At 39.5% G+C, this 15,684-nt stretch overlaps 1 protein-coding gene across 1 annotated transcript in view; it reads left to right on the plus strand.

Annotated features, from left to right (window-relative positions):
* Positions 1-11,795: 11,795 nt before the first annotated feature.
* Positions 11,796-15,684, plus strand: part of LOC121540520 (zinc finger protein 644) — a 48,342-nt gene continuing 44,453 nt past the window's right edge. The window contains exon 1 of the mRNA XM_041849455.2: positions 11,796-12,783. The gene's annotated coding sequence lies outside the window, so the exon portion shown is untranslated. The remainder of the gene's footprint in view (positions 12,784-15,684) is intronic.

Below are 15,684 nucleotides of genomic sequence, written 5' to 3' on the forward strand. Positions count from 1 at the left end.
TACCTAGATCAATTTGTTTCCTAGAGGTTACAGTCCATTAAATGCTACAGTATTGATACATCCCAAATGGGCCATAGTTAAAAGTAGTGCACTATATAGGAAGAGGGTGCCATTTCTGACACACATTTGTTTGTCCTACCCGTCTCCTCTCCCATTGCGAATAAATGACACACAAAACCATATGAGCCATTTGAACGGAATTGAACCCCATAGACGCAGACTACACAACAGTTGAGTGAGGGGCATGCATGTGGGGGAGTCCAGACGACTGCAGACTGCATCCACGGGCCAAGGTCAGCATTCCAGCACAGCATAGCAGCATTGAATAGGACAGCACAGTTACTCCTGCAGCTGGTTGTTCAGGAAGTTGCTTGGCCCAGTGTCTGTGTGGACCATGCCAGAGTCTATGTCCCAAATGGCACCTTATTCCCCATATAGTGCACTACACGACCAGGGTCCATATGGCTCTGGTCAAAAGTAGTGCACTATGTAGGGAATATGGTGCTATTTGGGACTCAGCCAGATTGGTGGATGTGACTGGGGGCCTCTCCTCAGAGCCAGGGGAAGTATGCTGACACACTCCTATGAAATGCTTCTGCAAGAGACATTTATGCCATACTATGCAGACTTCTCAAGAGGTGTTTGTTGTTATTAAGAGGATAATAGACCGAACAGTAGTAAATTAATGGGTTGACCACAGTATAAATTGGTTTTCCAAATAAGGTATGAAAATTACCAAAACTGTTGTGGCCAGTTCCCTGAATTATGTCAATATACAGGCGTCCATTATGACAGACTATAGGCCCGCATATGGCTTTATGACTTTTAAGCTGAGAAAACTACACCTAAAAACCAAACACATGACATTGAGTATTCACTTTGTGTATTTTGTTTATTTATTGAGGTCATATCAGTAGTGTCGTTGAGGAAACAGTAGTCTAACTTCTTATGACTGGGGAGTCATTAGAACAGGCACATGGTGGTACTGATTCCCCAATGCTTTTCAATTAAAACAAATGCTTTCAACAGGCATAATAGCACAATCTAACTGCACTAAAGCCCACGGAACCTGTGCTATGATTATCAATCATTCATCCTTTTAGTAAAATATTTTCAAGGATATTTTCAAGATGCCCCAAAAACATAGCAAACCAATAATATCAACTATATAATTACTTCAACCCCCTTAACTCCACCATCTACCAGAGGACTCCATTTATTTGGATGTAACCATGCAATTCCATCAGGCATTGGGGCAATAGTCTTGTTAGCAATACAGACTGACTGGGGACTGTGTGCTCCCTGTTTCCATCTTTCCACCAAAGCCTCAGTCCTACAGTTAAAGTCCGAAGTTTACATACACTTAGGTTGGAGTCATTAAAACTTGTTTTTCAACCACTCCACAAATTTCTTGTTAACTAACTATAGCTTTGGCAAGTCGGTTAGGACATCTACTTTGTGCATGACAAGTCATTTTTCCAACAATTATCTACAGACAGATAATTTCACTTATAATTCATTGTATCACAATTCCAGTGGGTCAGAAGTTTACATACTAAGTTGACTGTGCCTTTAAACAGCTTGGAAAATTCCAGAAAATTATGTCATGGCTTTAGAAGCTTCTGATAGGCTAATTGACATCATTTGAATCAATTGGAGGTGTACCTGTGGATGTATTTCAAGGCCTACCTTCAAACTCAGTGCCTCTTTGCTTGACATCATGGGAAAATCAAAAGAAATCAGCGAAGACCTCAGAAAATAAATTGTAGACCTCCACAAGTCTGGTTAATCTTTGGGAGCAATTTCCAAACGCCTGAAGGTACCACGTTCATCTGTACAAACAAGTAGAAACACCATGGGACCACGCAGCCGTCATACCGCTCAGGAAGGAGACGCGTTTCGTCTCCTAGAGATGAACGTACTTTGGTGCGAAAAGTGCAAATCAATCCCAGAATAACTGCAAAGGACCTTGTGAAGATGCTAGAGGAAACAGGTAAAAAAGTATCTATATCCACAGTAAAACGAGTCCTATATCGACATAACCTGAAAGGCCGCTCAGCAAAGAAGAAGCCACTGCTCCAAAACCGCCATAGAAAATCCATACTATGGTTTGCAACTGCACATGGGGACGAAGATCATACTTTTTGGAGAAATGTCCTCTGGTCTGATGAAACAAAAATATAACTGTTTGGCCATAATGACCATCGTTATGTTTGGAGGAAAAAGGGGGTTCTTGCAAGCCGAAGAACACCATCCCAACCGTGAAGCACGGGGGTGGCAGCATCATGCTGTGGGGGTGCTTTGCTGCAGGAGGGACTGGTGCACTTCACAAAATAGATGGCATCATGAGAAAGGAAAATGATGTGGATATATTGAAGCAACATCTCAAGATATCAGTCAGGAAGTTAAAGCTTGGTCGCAAATGGGTCTTCCAAATGGACAATGACCCCAAGCATACTTCCAAAGTTGTGGCAAAATGGCTTAAGGACAACAAAGTCAAGGTATTGGAGTGGCCATCACAAAGCCCTGACCTCAATCCTATAGAAATTTGTGTCCAGAACTGAAAATGCGAGTGCAAGCAAGGAGGCCTACAAACCTAACTCAGTTACATCAGCTCTGTCAGGAGGAATGGGCCAAAATTCACCCAACTTATTGTGGGAAGCTTGTGGAAGGCTACCTGAAACGTTTGACCCAAGTTAAACAATTTAAAGGCAATGCTACCAAATACTAATTGAGTGCATGCAAACTTCTGACCCACTGAGAATGTGATGAAATAACTAAAAGCTGAAATAAATCACTCTACTATTATTCTGACATTTCACATTCTTAAAATAAAGTGGTGATCATAACTGACCTAAGACAGGGAATTTATATTAGGATTAAATGTGAGGAATTGTGAAAAACTGAGTTTAAATGTATTTGGCTAAGTTGTATGTAAACTTCTGACTTCAACTGTATCTATCCACAGCCATCTAGTATTCTTTTGTAATACTACATTAACTGGAGAACAGTGGTGGGTCATCCACAATTCTCTTTATAGAGAGCAATGCATGAAAGTGAGAGGCACAAATGGGCTTATTGAAATAATGACAACGTGCATCCAAGCTCTGACACCCACTCTAAAAAAACACCACAAAACAGAATCACAAGATGTTTCTCTGTTTGGAAAAGAACAAACACATTGGTGATATATGAAGTATTCTGTTTATTTATCTTCCTCAGTTATCCAGCCAAGAAGAAAACAAATATTATTGCAGACTTCCAAAGCGGCCCTCGTCTCAAGTGAGCGAAACTGATCAGGCTGCCTGCGTTACTCACCCAAGGTCTTCCCAATGTGATTAACATTGTTCATCCCCACCGTCAGGCAACATGAAAGGGAGCGAGCACATCAGCTTTAAAGAGTGCTCCTTCGTCTTTGCAATTTACTTAACTCCTGCTTGCTTTAACTTGTTTACAGAAATATCAATTCCCAAACTCCATGGGCCAACATCACTATATTGTTCGTGATGAATAATTTAATTGGTGTGATAACCTTAAGCTTTCTGTTTTGCCATACCTGCCTCTCTAATATGTCTCCTCAAACAATGCAGGGAAGTTCAAAACTGAATCTGTGTGCTCTTGCTTGGGCTTGGCCAAAAGAAGAAGCACTGTCAAAGTAGAGTTATTTGCCAATTCTATGTCTCTCAATGTTTGCAGAACTTTCTGAATTACAAATGTACTGTTGAATACAAGACATACCATAGAGACAAAAAAATACAACTGCCCTTTGATGATTGCATTCGCAATTGAGAACAACTGTAAAATTAGAGAAATCTCTGATATGACCTTTTCACAGTGAAACTAAATGTACCCAAATTTGAACTGGTTGATCTGCATTATGCAGTGGTAGGCTACTGTAGCCTGTCTGTTATTAAGTGTCATCATATGTGAGGATGACATGCCAAATGGGATGTACAGTGGGGAAAAAAAGTATTTAGTCAGCCACCAATTGTGCAAGTTCTCCCACTTAAAAAGATGAGAGAGGCCTGTAATTTTCATCATAGGTACACGTCAACTATGACAGACAAAATGAGAAAAAAAAATCAAATTGCAAATTATGGTGGAAAATAAGTATTTGGTCAATAACAAAAGTTTCTCAATACTTTGTTATATACCCTTTGTTGGCAATGACACAGGTCAAACGTTTTCTGTAAGTCTTCACAAGGTTTTCACACACTGTTGCTGGTATTTTGGCCCATTCCTCCATGCAGATCTCCTCTAGAGCAGTGATGTTTTGGGGCTGTCGCTGGTCAACACAGACTTTCAACTCCCTCCAAAGATTTTCTATGGGGTTGAGATCTGGAGACTGGCTAGGCCACTCCAGGACCTTGAAATGCTTCTTACGAAGCCACTCCTTCGTTGCCCGGGCGGTGTGTTTGGGATCATTGTCATGTTGAAAGACCCAGCCACGTTTCATTTTCAATGCCCTTGCTGATGGAAGGAGGTTTTCACTCAAAATCTCACGATACATGGCCCCATTCATTCTTTCCTTTACACGGATCAGTCGTCCTGGTCCCTTTGCAGAAAAACAGCACCAAAGCATGATGTTTACACCCCCATGCTTCACAGTAGGTATGGTGTTCTTTGGATGCAACTCAGTATTCTTTGTCCTCCAAACACGACGAGTTGAGTTTTTACCAAAAAGTTATATTTTGGTTTCATCTGACCATATGACATTCTCCCAATCCTCTTCTGGATCATCCAAATGCATTCTAGCAAACTTCAGATGGGCCTGGACATGTACTGGCTTAAGCAGGGGGACACGTCTGTCACTGCAGGATTTGAGTCCCTGGCGGCGTAGTGTGTTACTGATGGTAGGCTTTGTTACTTTGGTCCCAGCTCTCTGCAGGTCATTCACTAGGTCCCCCCGTGTGGTTCTGGGATTTTTGCTCACCGTTCTTGTGATCATTTTGACCCCACGGGGTGAGATCTTGCGTGGAGCCCCAGATCGAGGGAGATTATCAGTGGTCTTGTATGTCTTCCATTTCCTAATAATTGCTCCCACAGTTGATTTCTTCAAACCAAGCTGCTTACCTATTGCAGATTCAGTCTTCCCAGCCTGGTGCAGGTCTACAATTTTGTTTCTGGTGTCCTTTGACAGCTCTTTGGTCTTGGCCATAGTGGAGTTTGGAGTGTGACTGTTTGAGGTTGTGGACAGGTGTCTTTTATACTGATAACAAGTTCAAACAGGTGCCATTAATACAGGTAACGAGTGGAGGACAGAGGAGCCTCTTAAAGAAGAAGTTACAGGTCTGTGAGAGCCAGAAATCTTGCTTGTTTGTAGGTGACCAAATACTTATTTTCCACCATAATTTGCAAATAAATTCATTAAAAATCCTACAATGTGATTTTCTGGAATTTTTTTTCTCAATTTGTCTGTCATAGTTGACGTGTACCTATGATGGAAATTACAGGCCTCTCTCATCTTTTTAAGTGGGAGAACATGCACAATTGGTGGCTGACTAAATACTTTTTTCCCCCACTGTATATCAACTTTCAGTATTGCTCAGTATGTGCTCACCTCAACAAAGGCCTAGTACAGTTCAGGTTGTACAACTGATATACAACACATTTGACACAACAGTTGTGATATAACATATATATTTTATTAGTTTATCTGCACACAAATGTTTACACACGCGTTGTGAAGACAGTTGTCCCTGGAATGATCCCAGACATCCTCACTGACACAGGAAGAAAGAGGAGCAGAGATAGTAAGCAAAATAACAAGCTGTTTTCTGATTTCCTGACTATAACTGAATAGTGTTGATGACAGTTTTATAGCATATAAAAATACAGATGGGAGTCTATGGATCTACACCACTCATCAATGAAACATGCCCCTTGGACTGCTTTCCAACGGATTCCAGCACCAGCCGCAGAGTTTTGTTAGGCTGTGAGAAATTACAGCAACATCAAAGAAATCTTCTTAAAAGAGAAAGTTTAGAATAATTAATATTTGATAAAGCTGAATCCCTGCATAAGCACACAGGCAATGAGTGGCTGGTGGTTAATCTCTGAAGAGTATTAAAGATTCTAATATGCCATATTTACTGATATTAAGAATTAAAAGGCATATAATATGCATTTTAAAAATCGTTTTACATATTCAAATATGATTTTTAGATTGCTGATGTAATATTGGTTAATAGGTCTAATTTGAGATGGCACACCTCAAAGGGCTACAGAACGAGATCATCTGCCACCTTGTGGCTATATTCCCCCACTGCATAGAGAGGAAAAGTTCCCATAAAATATGTAGAAATATACTTTTTCTGACTATTTTATGTATTGTAATTTCACACATGATGCCCTCATGATACAAATAATTGGCAATATGAATTAAGAACAGAAGGAGAGAATCAAGATAGATATTCAAGTATGTATTGAACAAAGGAGAGAATGAACTCTCTCCTCATTCCTCAACAAGAAAAGTGTGTGTCCCCCTTTGGCAGTGTCAGAGGGAAGTATAGATACATTAAATGTTGAAAGGGGACAATAAAGATGATCTATTTAGGCAAGAGATGTTCAGACTAACACATCTTTAACACACCAAAGGTCACTGTCCAATGAACATGCTAAAATGGTTAGAGTACCACAGCTTGACTGAAGCTGCTATAGCCAGCCTTTCTGAATAAAACATGGACAAAAACATATAAGAACATGGTGATACTGGTGGGATTTGTGAAATAGATTCTAAATTTTGAGCTACAGTCTTTAAGACAGGTGGCTGAACACACAGGTGACCTTGAGATTATTGGTTGATGCGTGGCCTGCGAGGCCTGAAACAGCCTGAAACAGCTTTCATTAGTGACTCAGAGTCCCTGTGCAGCAGGAGAGATGGATGGGTAGTGACACATATGGCACCCTATTCCCTATTTAGTGCACTACTTTTGACCAGAGCCCTATAGGCTCTGATCAAAAGTAGTGTGATATATAGGGAATAGGATGCAATTTGTGAGGCAACCCTTCAGTACAAGGGATGAAACAAAGGCAGGATCCCCCTCGCTCCTCTATCTGCTCCATGTTACAAGCAAACCTCCTCCCTCCCTCCTTCCCTCCCTCCGGTGAAATGTTGAACTCTGTAATCTTATGTATTCTTTCTTGTGCCCCATGATTTAGACTGATTCTCTGGCTCTCTCTTTGTTAACTGGTTTCAGTATAATGATGTCTTTTTCTGTGATGTTCCGACACCATGGCTGGAGGCAGGAGTTTAGTCTGCAGCACACAGGATCACAGAAAAAAGTGAGCCACTGAAAGATGGAGAAAAATGGCTCACAGTACCCCAAGGTAGGGAATAAATTGCAGATGATAACTAGTAGCGTGAGGCACAAACAGCATAATACATTGACCAAGGTTTTTGAGATCCTCGTTTTGCAGACCAAAATCAAACTTTAGGAATGTGGGTACACTTGGCAGACCATTAAAATAATTATTTCATGGTCTGAAAACAGAGGCCTAGTTTCAATTTTGATACCTCACACAAAGAGACAACACACTCTTTGGGAGTGCTTACTACATTGTGCTCTCTCTTCCATCTGAGTCCATACAATAATGCTGTATGTATATATAGGGAATAGAAAGTAACCTCTCATCTTATGTGAATGTATCTTTAAATACATATAATGAATCTCTGAACTCCACTGCCGTTAAATAAAAAACTGTGCCTAAAACATAAATTGGTATTGCATTGCAAATATTCCAAATTGTCAGCATGAATGATTAATGATCCACACATTTAATAATTTAATCAAAATATTTTGCACTTCCTATTAATATTCAATAGGCCAAATACTTCAGACATTTCAGAATCTGTGTCCACACACTGTTTCTTGTAGATAATGGCTGTTGCTCCCAATATCATTATCTCCAGACTGTACATACAGTACAAAGACTTTGCTCTAAACATTTGCTTCATTTAATGAATATTTCATAATGTAACAAATGCGAGAGATTAAGAGAACTTCCTATACCCACCTAAAGGTATACTGTACACAGTGTAAGAGGCTGCATATGTTTCCATATGTTTCACAATATTAAGTTAAGAATAGCTTAGATAAGATATATTATGAGATACATTTTGGTATAACTTATTTTAAATCAAGGGATCGTCTATCAAGGCGGACAACATGATAGATGACAATGACATATATTTTTTTATGTATTTTTGTGTAAAAGGTCACCTTATAGTCACAAGGTACACAGTAGTTTGTTCTAAGAATGACCTTGCTTTCATCAGATGGTGAAATTAGTTTTAAATGGGACATGCAAGATACAGTGTTAGATTCACATTGGTAGTGAGACAGGACAGCCATCAAACTTTTAGGGATAAAAACATAATTACTATTGAAGAACAAATCCCTGATTCGTCGATGCAAAGTATTGTTGCCATGGCACTGTTAGCCATTCGTTGATATACATTTAAATTACTAGTATTATCAGATTAGATTAGATTAGGATGAAGGCCAGGGATTGGCTAAATCAACTCTGACCTGAGAGCAGGAGGAGGAGAAGGGGATAAAACAAGCAATTTCCTAGGTATTACTGCTATAATTGCTCATGGCTGAGGCTATTATCCAGAAGGTTTTGTTTAAATGTAATTGAGGCTCTGTCAGCAATATCTTTTGGAAGAAATTAAACTAAGAAGGTCTTTAAAATGAAACAATTTATCGCCAGCTTGTCCCTGATACTGGGATTTATCTTCTGATTAAATATAAATGAGGTCTCATGATGGAGTAAACAAGACACTAAAGATAAACAATTTAACAGGAAATGAAAATGATCCAGATTGCATGATAAGAAATAGAAACATTTGAGTCAAAATAATAGCAATCCATATGGATGGATGAACCATATGGATACAGGTGCCAATTGGAAGTTGTGTTATCCACACTATAAAAAAATGCTGGGTTGTTTGGTTGATACAACTGCTGGGTTGCAGGCCTTGGGTCACTTAGTTGGGTTGTTTTCTTTCAAAACTGCTGGGTTATTGATGCTGGTTGCTAGTTTATTGATGCTGGGTTATTGAGATATGACCCAGCAGGTCAGCTCAGAAGACCAGAGGCGTGGCTTAGTAGGGGTGTGGCTTTAAGATAGTTCTTTTTTTGCCACCCGTGAGAGTAAATGTCATTCTGGTTAATCTGTTCTGTTGTATTATTATCACATTTTAAAAGTTGAACACTGAGAATTTTGAAGCTTTAATGAGGCTTACATAAGTGTATGAATTTCTCAAGAGCCTATGTATATCCCAATGTTGGGATATGTAAATAATACATATCCCAATATTGTATCTCAATGTTGGGATATGTAAATAATAATGTTATGAATTTTATATCGGAATATGTAATGTGCAAATTATTTGCTGAAAGCGAAGCCCCTAGTAAGACACGCCCACTGGATACCTACGGGTAAACCCAACTGATGGTTAAATTAACCCATGTTTGGGTAATCCAAACAACCCAGCATGTTGGGTTATTCACACAACACAATGGGCTGGATCAACGTAACCCAGCGTGTGTTTTGTCCAATATTTACCCAGCACTGGATTACCAAATAAGGTTGGTTTTAACCCATACATTTTAGTCGTTTAGCAGACGCTCTTATCCAGAGTGACTTACAGTTAGTGAGTGCATAAATTTTTTCATACTGGCCCCCCGTGGGAAACGAACCCACAACCCTGGCGTTGCAAGCGCCATGCTCTACCAACTGAGCTACAGGAGGCCACTAGAGTGCATTTTAGAGTGCATGCTTTACATTATCTAGTAAAACAGTATATTACGACTCTCATTTGTAGCTTGACACACTTAACTTGAACAATAGAACAGTAGCAGTCTACACATTCACTCTGCAACTCTGCCCCTAATATCATTTGCGCAGATACACTATAATGTTGCAGATAACAATGATCAACAGTAATATTATTGCTGTTAAAGAATGTGCATAATTTGTTCAGAGTAACTAGCCTGTTGAAAACACACTCCCTTTCTGACACAAGAGGTTTGGTAAACATTTAAAAGCTTAATTGTAGAAACATTCAATATGCTGTTTACTTAAACATAACATAGCAACAGCAACGATAATGGGATGGATGGTTGGGGGCATCTGCTTGGGCAAATAATGTAATCACATCAATAATGTATCATCAGTGTGTTATCATCATTATACAATTTAAATGAGGGTTAAAGCTGACTGATTTACTTGTGTGAGAGCAGCGAGGCATTAAAAATACAATAGTAGCACATTTTCATCAGTAAAATATTTAATATGGAACATTCTAGAATTCACTTAGTTTCTAGAATGACTGGCTCATTAGGCAAATTTACTGTAATCTCTATTCTGTCCAACAGCCGACCTCGACAGCATAGTCACAATCAGGGGATATAACGATATACTGTAGGCTACATATCAAAGTCATATGCCTTAGACCCGTAGACTATAATGCTTTGCTGGCTGGCAGCTATCCTTCCTGTCTTTTCGCATTTCCTCTTGAACTTGATCGATCGGTCAAGATAGACTACAGTAGGCCTACAGTCATTGGTAACAAGTCTACTGTACATTTTCAAAGCAGTGTTTGAAAATGTACAGTAGCCTTGTTACCAATGACTGTATAAAGAGCATGTTACTATGTGTTTTCCTGATTGATATAGTCACAAACAGAGTCTGGACATATGATATATGATATGTGAGTGGTATTATTAGACACTTGTGAAGTTCTAACAGCAACCCCCACAGGGTTATCAGTTCTTAGGAGTCATGAGTTCAACAATGATAAAGTGAGTAAGAGACCACTTATTTATCAAGTTTGTCTTTGAATAAGGATGGAATAGACTTGTACAGGTATCCATTCCTGACATACAGTAATAAAATAGAATCGATTTCAGCACAGTTCAGCCACATGTAAAGTAATGCACAAAGAAACAGTAGGGTATAAGGTAAAAATAAAGTACAAAGAAAAAAAGTATATTTCATTTTGTGGTTAAGGAGAAGGGGTAGAATCAGTAAGCAAAGGCGTGTGTCAGAGAGGAAGAGGCGAAGTGAGAGGGTTTACTCCCGTCAAAATCTGTCCACGATAAGCAGACCGATAAGCAGACTTCCCACCTTTGGGACAACGCCTCCCATTGTTAGGTCGGAGACAAGACCATCTCGTCATTATATACGGTATCTCTGTGTGTGTGTATGCAATGGCGAAGGTGCATTAAAATGGCAGCCCACATGCACTTACCACAAACGCTTCATTTGCTGAATTGTACAGTGCTCTCCATTACTCTTTTTTTGTATCGGTTTTAAGGCACTATACTGTACATTGTTAGGGATGGGTTATTCGCGAACAAACCGCTCTTTTTGAACGGCTCTTTTTGGTGAACGTTGGGAACCGAATCGCGTCGATTGAGTAAAAGTCTAAAAGTATTTGGTTTTAAATATACTTAAGTAACAAAAGTAAATGTAATTGCTAAAATATACTTAAGTATCAAAAGTAAAAGTATAAATAATTTAAAAATCATTATATTAAGCAAACCAGACGGCACCATTTTCTTGTTTTTTATTTATTTACGGATAGCCAGGGGCACACTCCAACACTCAGATACAATTTACAAACGAAGCATGCGTGTTTAGAAGGGATGACCAGGAATATTCTCTTGATAAGTGCGTGAATTTGACAATTTTCCTGTTCTGCTAAGCATCCAAAATGCAACGAATACTTTTGGGTGTCAGGGAAAATGTATGGAGTAAAAAGTACATTATTTTCTTTAGGAATGTAGTGAAGTAAAATTAAAAGTTGTCAAAAATATAAATATTAAAGTAAAGTACAGATACCCCCCCAAAATAGTTAAGTAATACTTTAAGGGCATTTCTACTTAAGTACTTTACACCACTGCAACTGATGTGGTTCTTTTACATGAACGGAGCCAAATGATGTTGTTCACAGAAAAGACCCAACATTTTCATCAGTATGCATGATCCCAATTCTAGCTACAAACAGCTGCAATTTGAAAAAACGAAAACTCTTGTGGGTAGTGCTCAAACGTTTACGTCATATCTTTATGTACCTTCGCTACGATGTCCTTTTCCCCGACTCCCACCTGTCCAATAGCCACGTACGAACCATCGCGAGATCAGGATAGTTCGTATACACAATAGAATGTAAGCTTACATTCTGTCCATGTAGCGAAATAGAATGTAAGCTCGCGAGATCAGGATGGTTCGTACGAGGCTACCTGTCCAATACAATGTTGAGTGAAATCTATGTACAGTACAATGTAACATTTGATGGTGTCACGCTACAATGTAAAGTTCTACTGTGTTATGCTAACATTTGACGGTGTGTGTTGGGAAACAGTGTCACTCTACTACACCCCACAGTTTTGACCATCTTCCAAGCTCAATTTAACCCACCGACTTTTCTACAGCGGTCTGGGATGATCCATATTTTGAATAGGGGACGGTTAGTTTTGTTGAGATCATTGCCATAATTAAATTGAACAGGAGTGGAATAAAATACAGATTCTATGACATTATGTTCATGGTATTTTGCAGTATTAACGAGAGATAATTACTATGCGCTGTGCTATTCAGCTGACGTTACATCTTTTTTTAAATCTCCGCTGCGAAAATACCTCTCAGATTATAGTTTAACCTGCAGAATTTTAAGCAAAATGGCGACAGTGTAATGGATGGAGGACGAAAAACGTAGTGTCAAGTGTAATGACAAACGTGCCAATTGTTATTGTTTCCTGCATTGGGAAGGTAGGTCTCATGCTTCGATACACACTTCTATTGGCAATTGATTAGTATATTGACGTATCGGGTGTTGTCATGTTGAGAGTTTCGTGGTAGCCCTTGGTTTAATTGGGCAGGGAACATAGCGGACACACACTGGCATAGAGATGATTTAACGCAAGACATTGGGGTCGACATGCATAATGGACAGAATCTGATGGACTTGACTGCCATTCACAAATGTATGCACTGTCAAGTTACCCGATACTCAATAAGCACTCCATTGTTTAAGTCCTGACTGTATATTGTAGTTGAGCACCATTCCAAAAGTTCTTAGCTTTCTGTTACTCAATAGACTCGTTCTTGTTTCTGAAGCCTACACAATGGGGATGTAGCCTACTTGTCCCCAATAACTTACCAAGGAGCTAGCTATACCTTATGAAAGGGGTGTTGTCAAACTCCAGACAGCCAGTCTGAGATTTGAGTCATTTGACACTTCAAGTATTCATATGAGCATGGAGCAATGCATTCATAATGGTCGGATTTGTCGCCACTACCCTAGCCTATTTCCTCAACTTTTTTTAGAAGATTTACAAGAATCATGCACTTAACCTATTTGAATATTAGAGCCATTGTTTCAAAGTATTAACATCATTAAAGTGGAACTGACAGCGTTTTAGCAACATGAAATCTTATACACCGCGAGGAAGGATATTTATTTTATTTTAACCTTTATTTAACTAGGCAAGTCAGTTAAGAACAAGTTCTTATTTACAATACCGGCCAAACCCGGACGACGCTGGGCCAATTGTGCGCCGCCCTATGGGACTCCCAATCACGGCCGGTTGTGTTGCAGCCTGGAATCGAACCAGGGGCTCTGTAGCTCTGATTGGCTATGGTTCATTGACTCTGGTCCTGGACAAGACAGGTGTTTTTATTAGGTTTTATTTACTGCAGTGTCCATTAATTGTCCAAATGCACGGCCGCTTTCCCACTATATTGCTATAGAATTTTCACAAATGCCATTACTTAATTCCCAAACATTCTATGAATTTATGGAAATGTGAAAATGACCATATCTTTGTGCTTGCTTGTCATACTGGGCTCCCGAGTGGACTCAAGCACTGAGATGCAGTGCCTTAGACCACTGCGCCACTCGGGAGAGGGAACATTAGATAAACCGTCTCAAACTTTTTCAGCTAGTTGGCCGTCAAAATTGCACTTATAAAAGATGGGGAATAGTAGCCTACTCGTCCTTCTGCAGCTTGCCTGCCAATGCATGCTTGTCCCAACCCACATTTTGACAACTGAATGGGAACTTGCCTGCCTGCCCATTTGATCGATGCCAAATACATTTGATTGACAACTAAGGGTGCGCTCGTAAATTGCCTCCAGTGTGTTAAAGTGGGCTCTGTGTTCGTAAATTCAGAGCGTTGTCAGATTGTCTGTTGGTAAATTCAGAGCGTTTCGCTTTCCGAGCTCAGACACTGCACTATTGACACTGGACGCTCAGGCCGAGGAGTAGTGTTGATCGGAGCGTTCCTCACAACGGCAGTCAATCACCCAAGCTAACTGGCTAAAGTTGTCTAGCTTGCTGGCTACTTCCAGACACAAATGAGAGAACACCTCACTCTGACCATTTTACTTGCCCTAGCAGAGCTGGTTAGACTGTTTACATGTTATCTAGAGCGTTAGTGACTAACTGTGCTGCTGGCAAGAATTACATACTTTTTTTGGCTGACGTTTACTGACACCGGTCATATTCAGCGGGTGTTGTGCATTCGTAAATTCAGCAGTTATTCTGCGCTTTCGCACACTCAGACGAGAGTGCTCTGACATCGGAGTAGATAGCCAGAGTGAATTTATGAACGCAAGAGATATACTAACTGGATAACAGCCATTCAAGTTCAGCAAAGCGATTCACATTTCTTGCTAGCTAACCAAATGACACCTGCATCTCTAGCTGTAGCCACCAAAAACTATATGAGGGGAAAAAGTTTGTCACTCATCCACTCCTCCAATGACATGACATCCTCCCAGCAGCTAGCCAGCTAACGTTAGGCTCCGTATTTTTTATATTTTAAATAAATAGATACACTAGTCTATTAGCCACGTTATGACTGACTTGTGATCATTGCCCTTACTAGTTTGATTGTATTGACATTCCCAGACTTAGTTACATTTGTCAGTTTTTGCCCAAAATATTGAGTCATTGATACTGAAACAGTGCATCCCGAATGGGTGGAGGCAGCAAACAATGTACCAGGCCAGCTGTGATTTACAACCTGATAGCAATTTTTTTGGACTACTTATATTAATAATGCATTGAACTGTATCCATTTATTCTGCCAACAATGCCTTGTTGTACATCATAGATTTTTTTGTCAAATATAACCTATTTTTCAAACCTCTTATGAAGTTGTTTTTGTAGCATAAACTGGGAATTTGATATTTTCGACTAATATTATGATTGTCTGTCTGTTTCATATCTGCACAGTAGTGAACACACTGTCAGTTCCATGTTAAAGTTCAATTCAATTCTATTCTAAAACATTATTTTGTTCTGCTGTCATGTAATAGCGTACCATTCCATTACTAAAGATAGAATATCATAGAAATCAAGTGCTATTTGCATGTAGTCCTATACATGTCACTTTGCTCCACTGTGTCCATTATATTACAAACAAATGAAAACAACATCTGATATGCATCATATGGGGATCATGTCTCTGTATGCCCTACTGTTAACTAAACCATTGTTTATTGAGACAGATTTCATAGAAACAGATTCCTGCAGTAGCCTACTTTAAAGGCACTAAGATCTTTTAACTTTGAAGGGCATCTGCCACAACAACTGCTAGGATATAATGAATTAGGCCCACATTAATAACGCCTTTCAGTTGGTAGGTATGGGAGTAACTTACCCCA

The sequence above is a fragment of the Coregonus clupeaformis genome, chromosome 26 (genome assembly GCF_020615455.1).
Source record: "Coregonus clupeaformis isolate EN_2021a chromosome 26, ASM2061545v1, whole genome shotgun sequence".
NCBI classification, from domain to species: domain Eukaryota; kingdom Metazoa; phylum Chordata; class Actinopteri; order Salmoniformes; family Salmonidae; genus Coregonus; species Coregonus clupeaformis.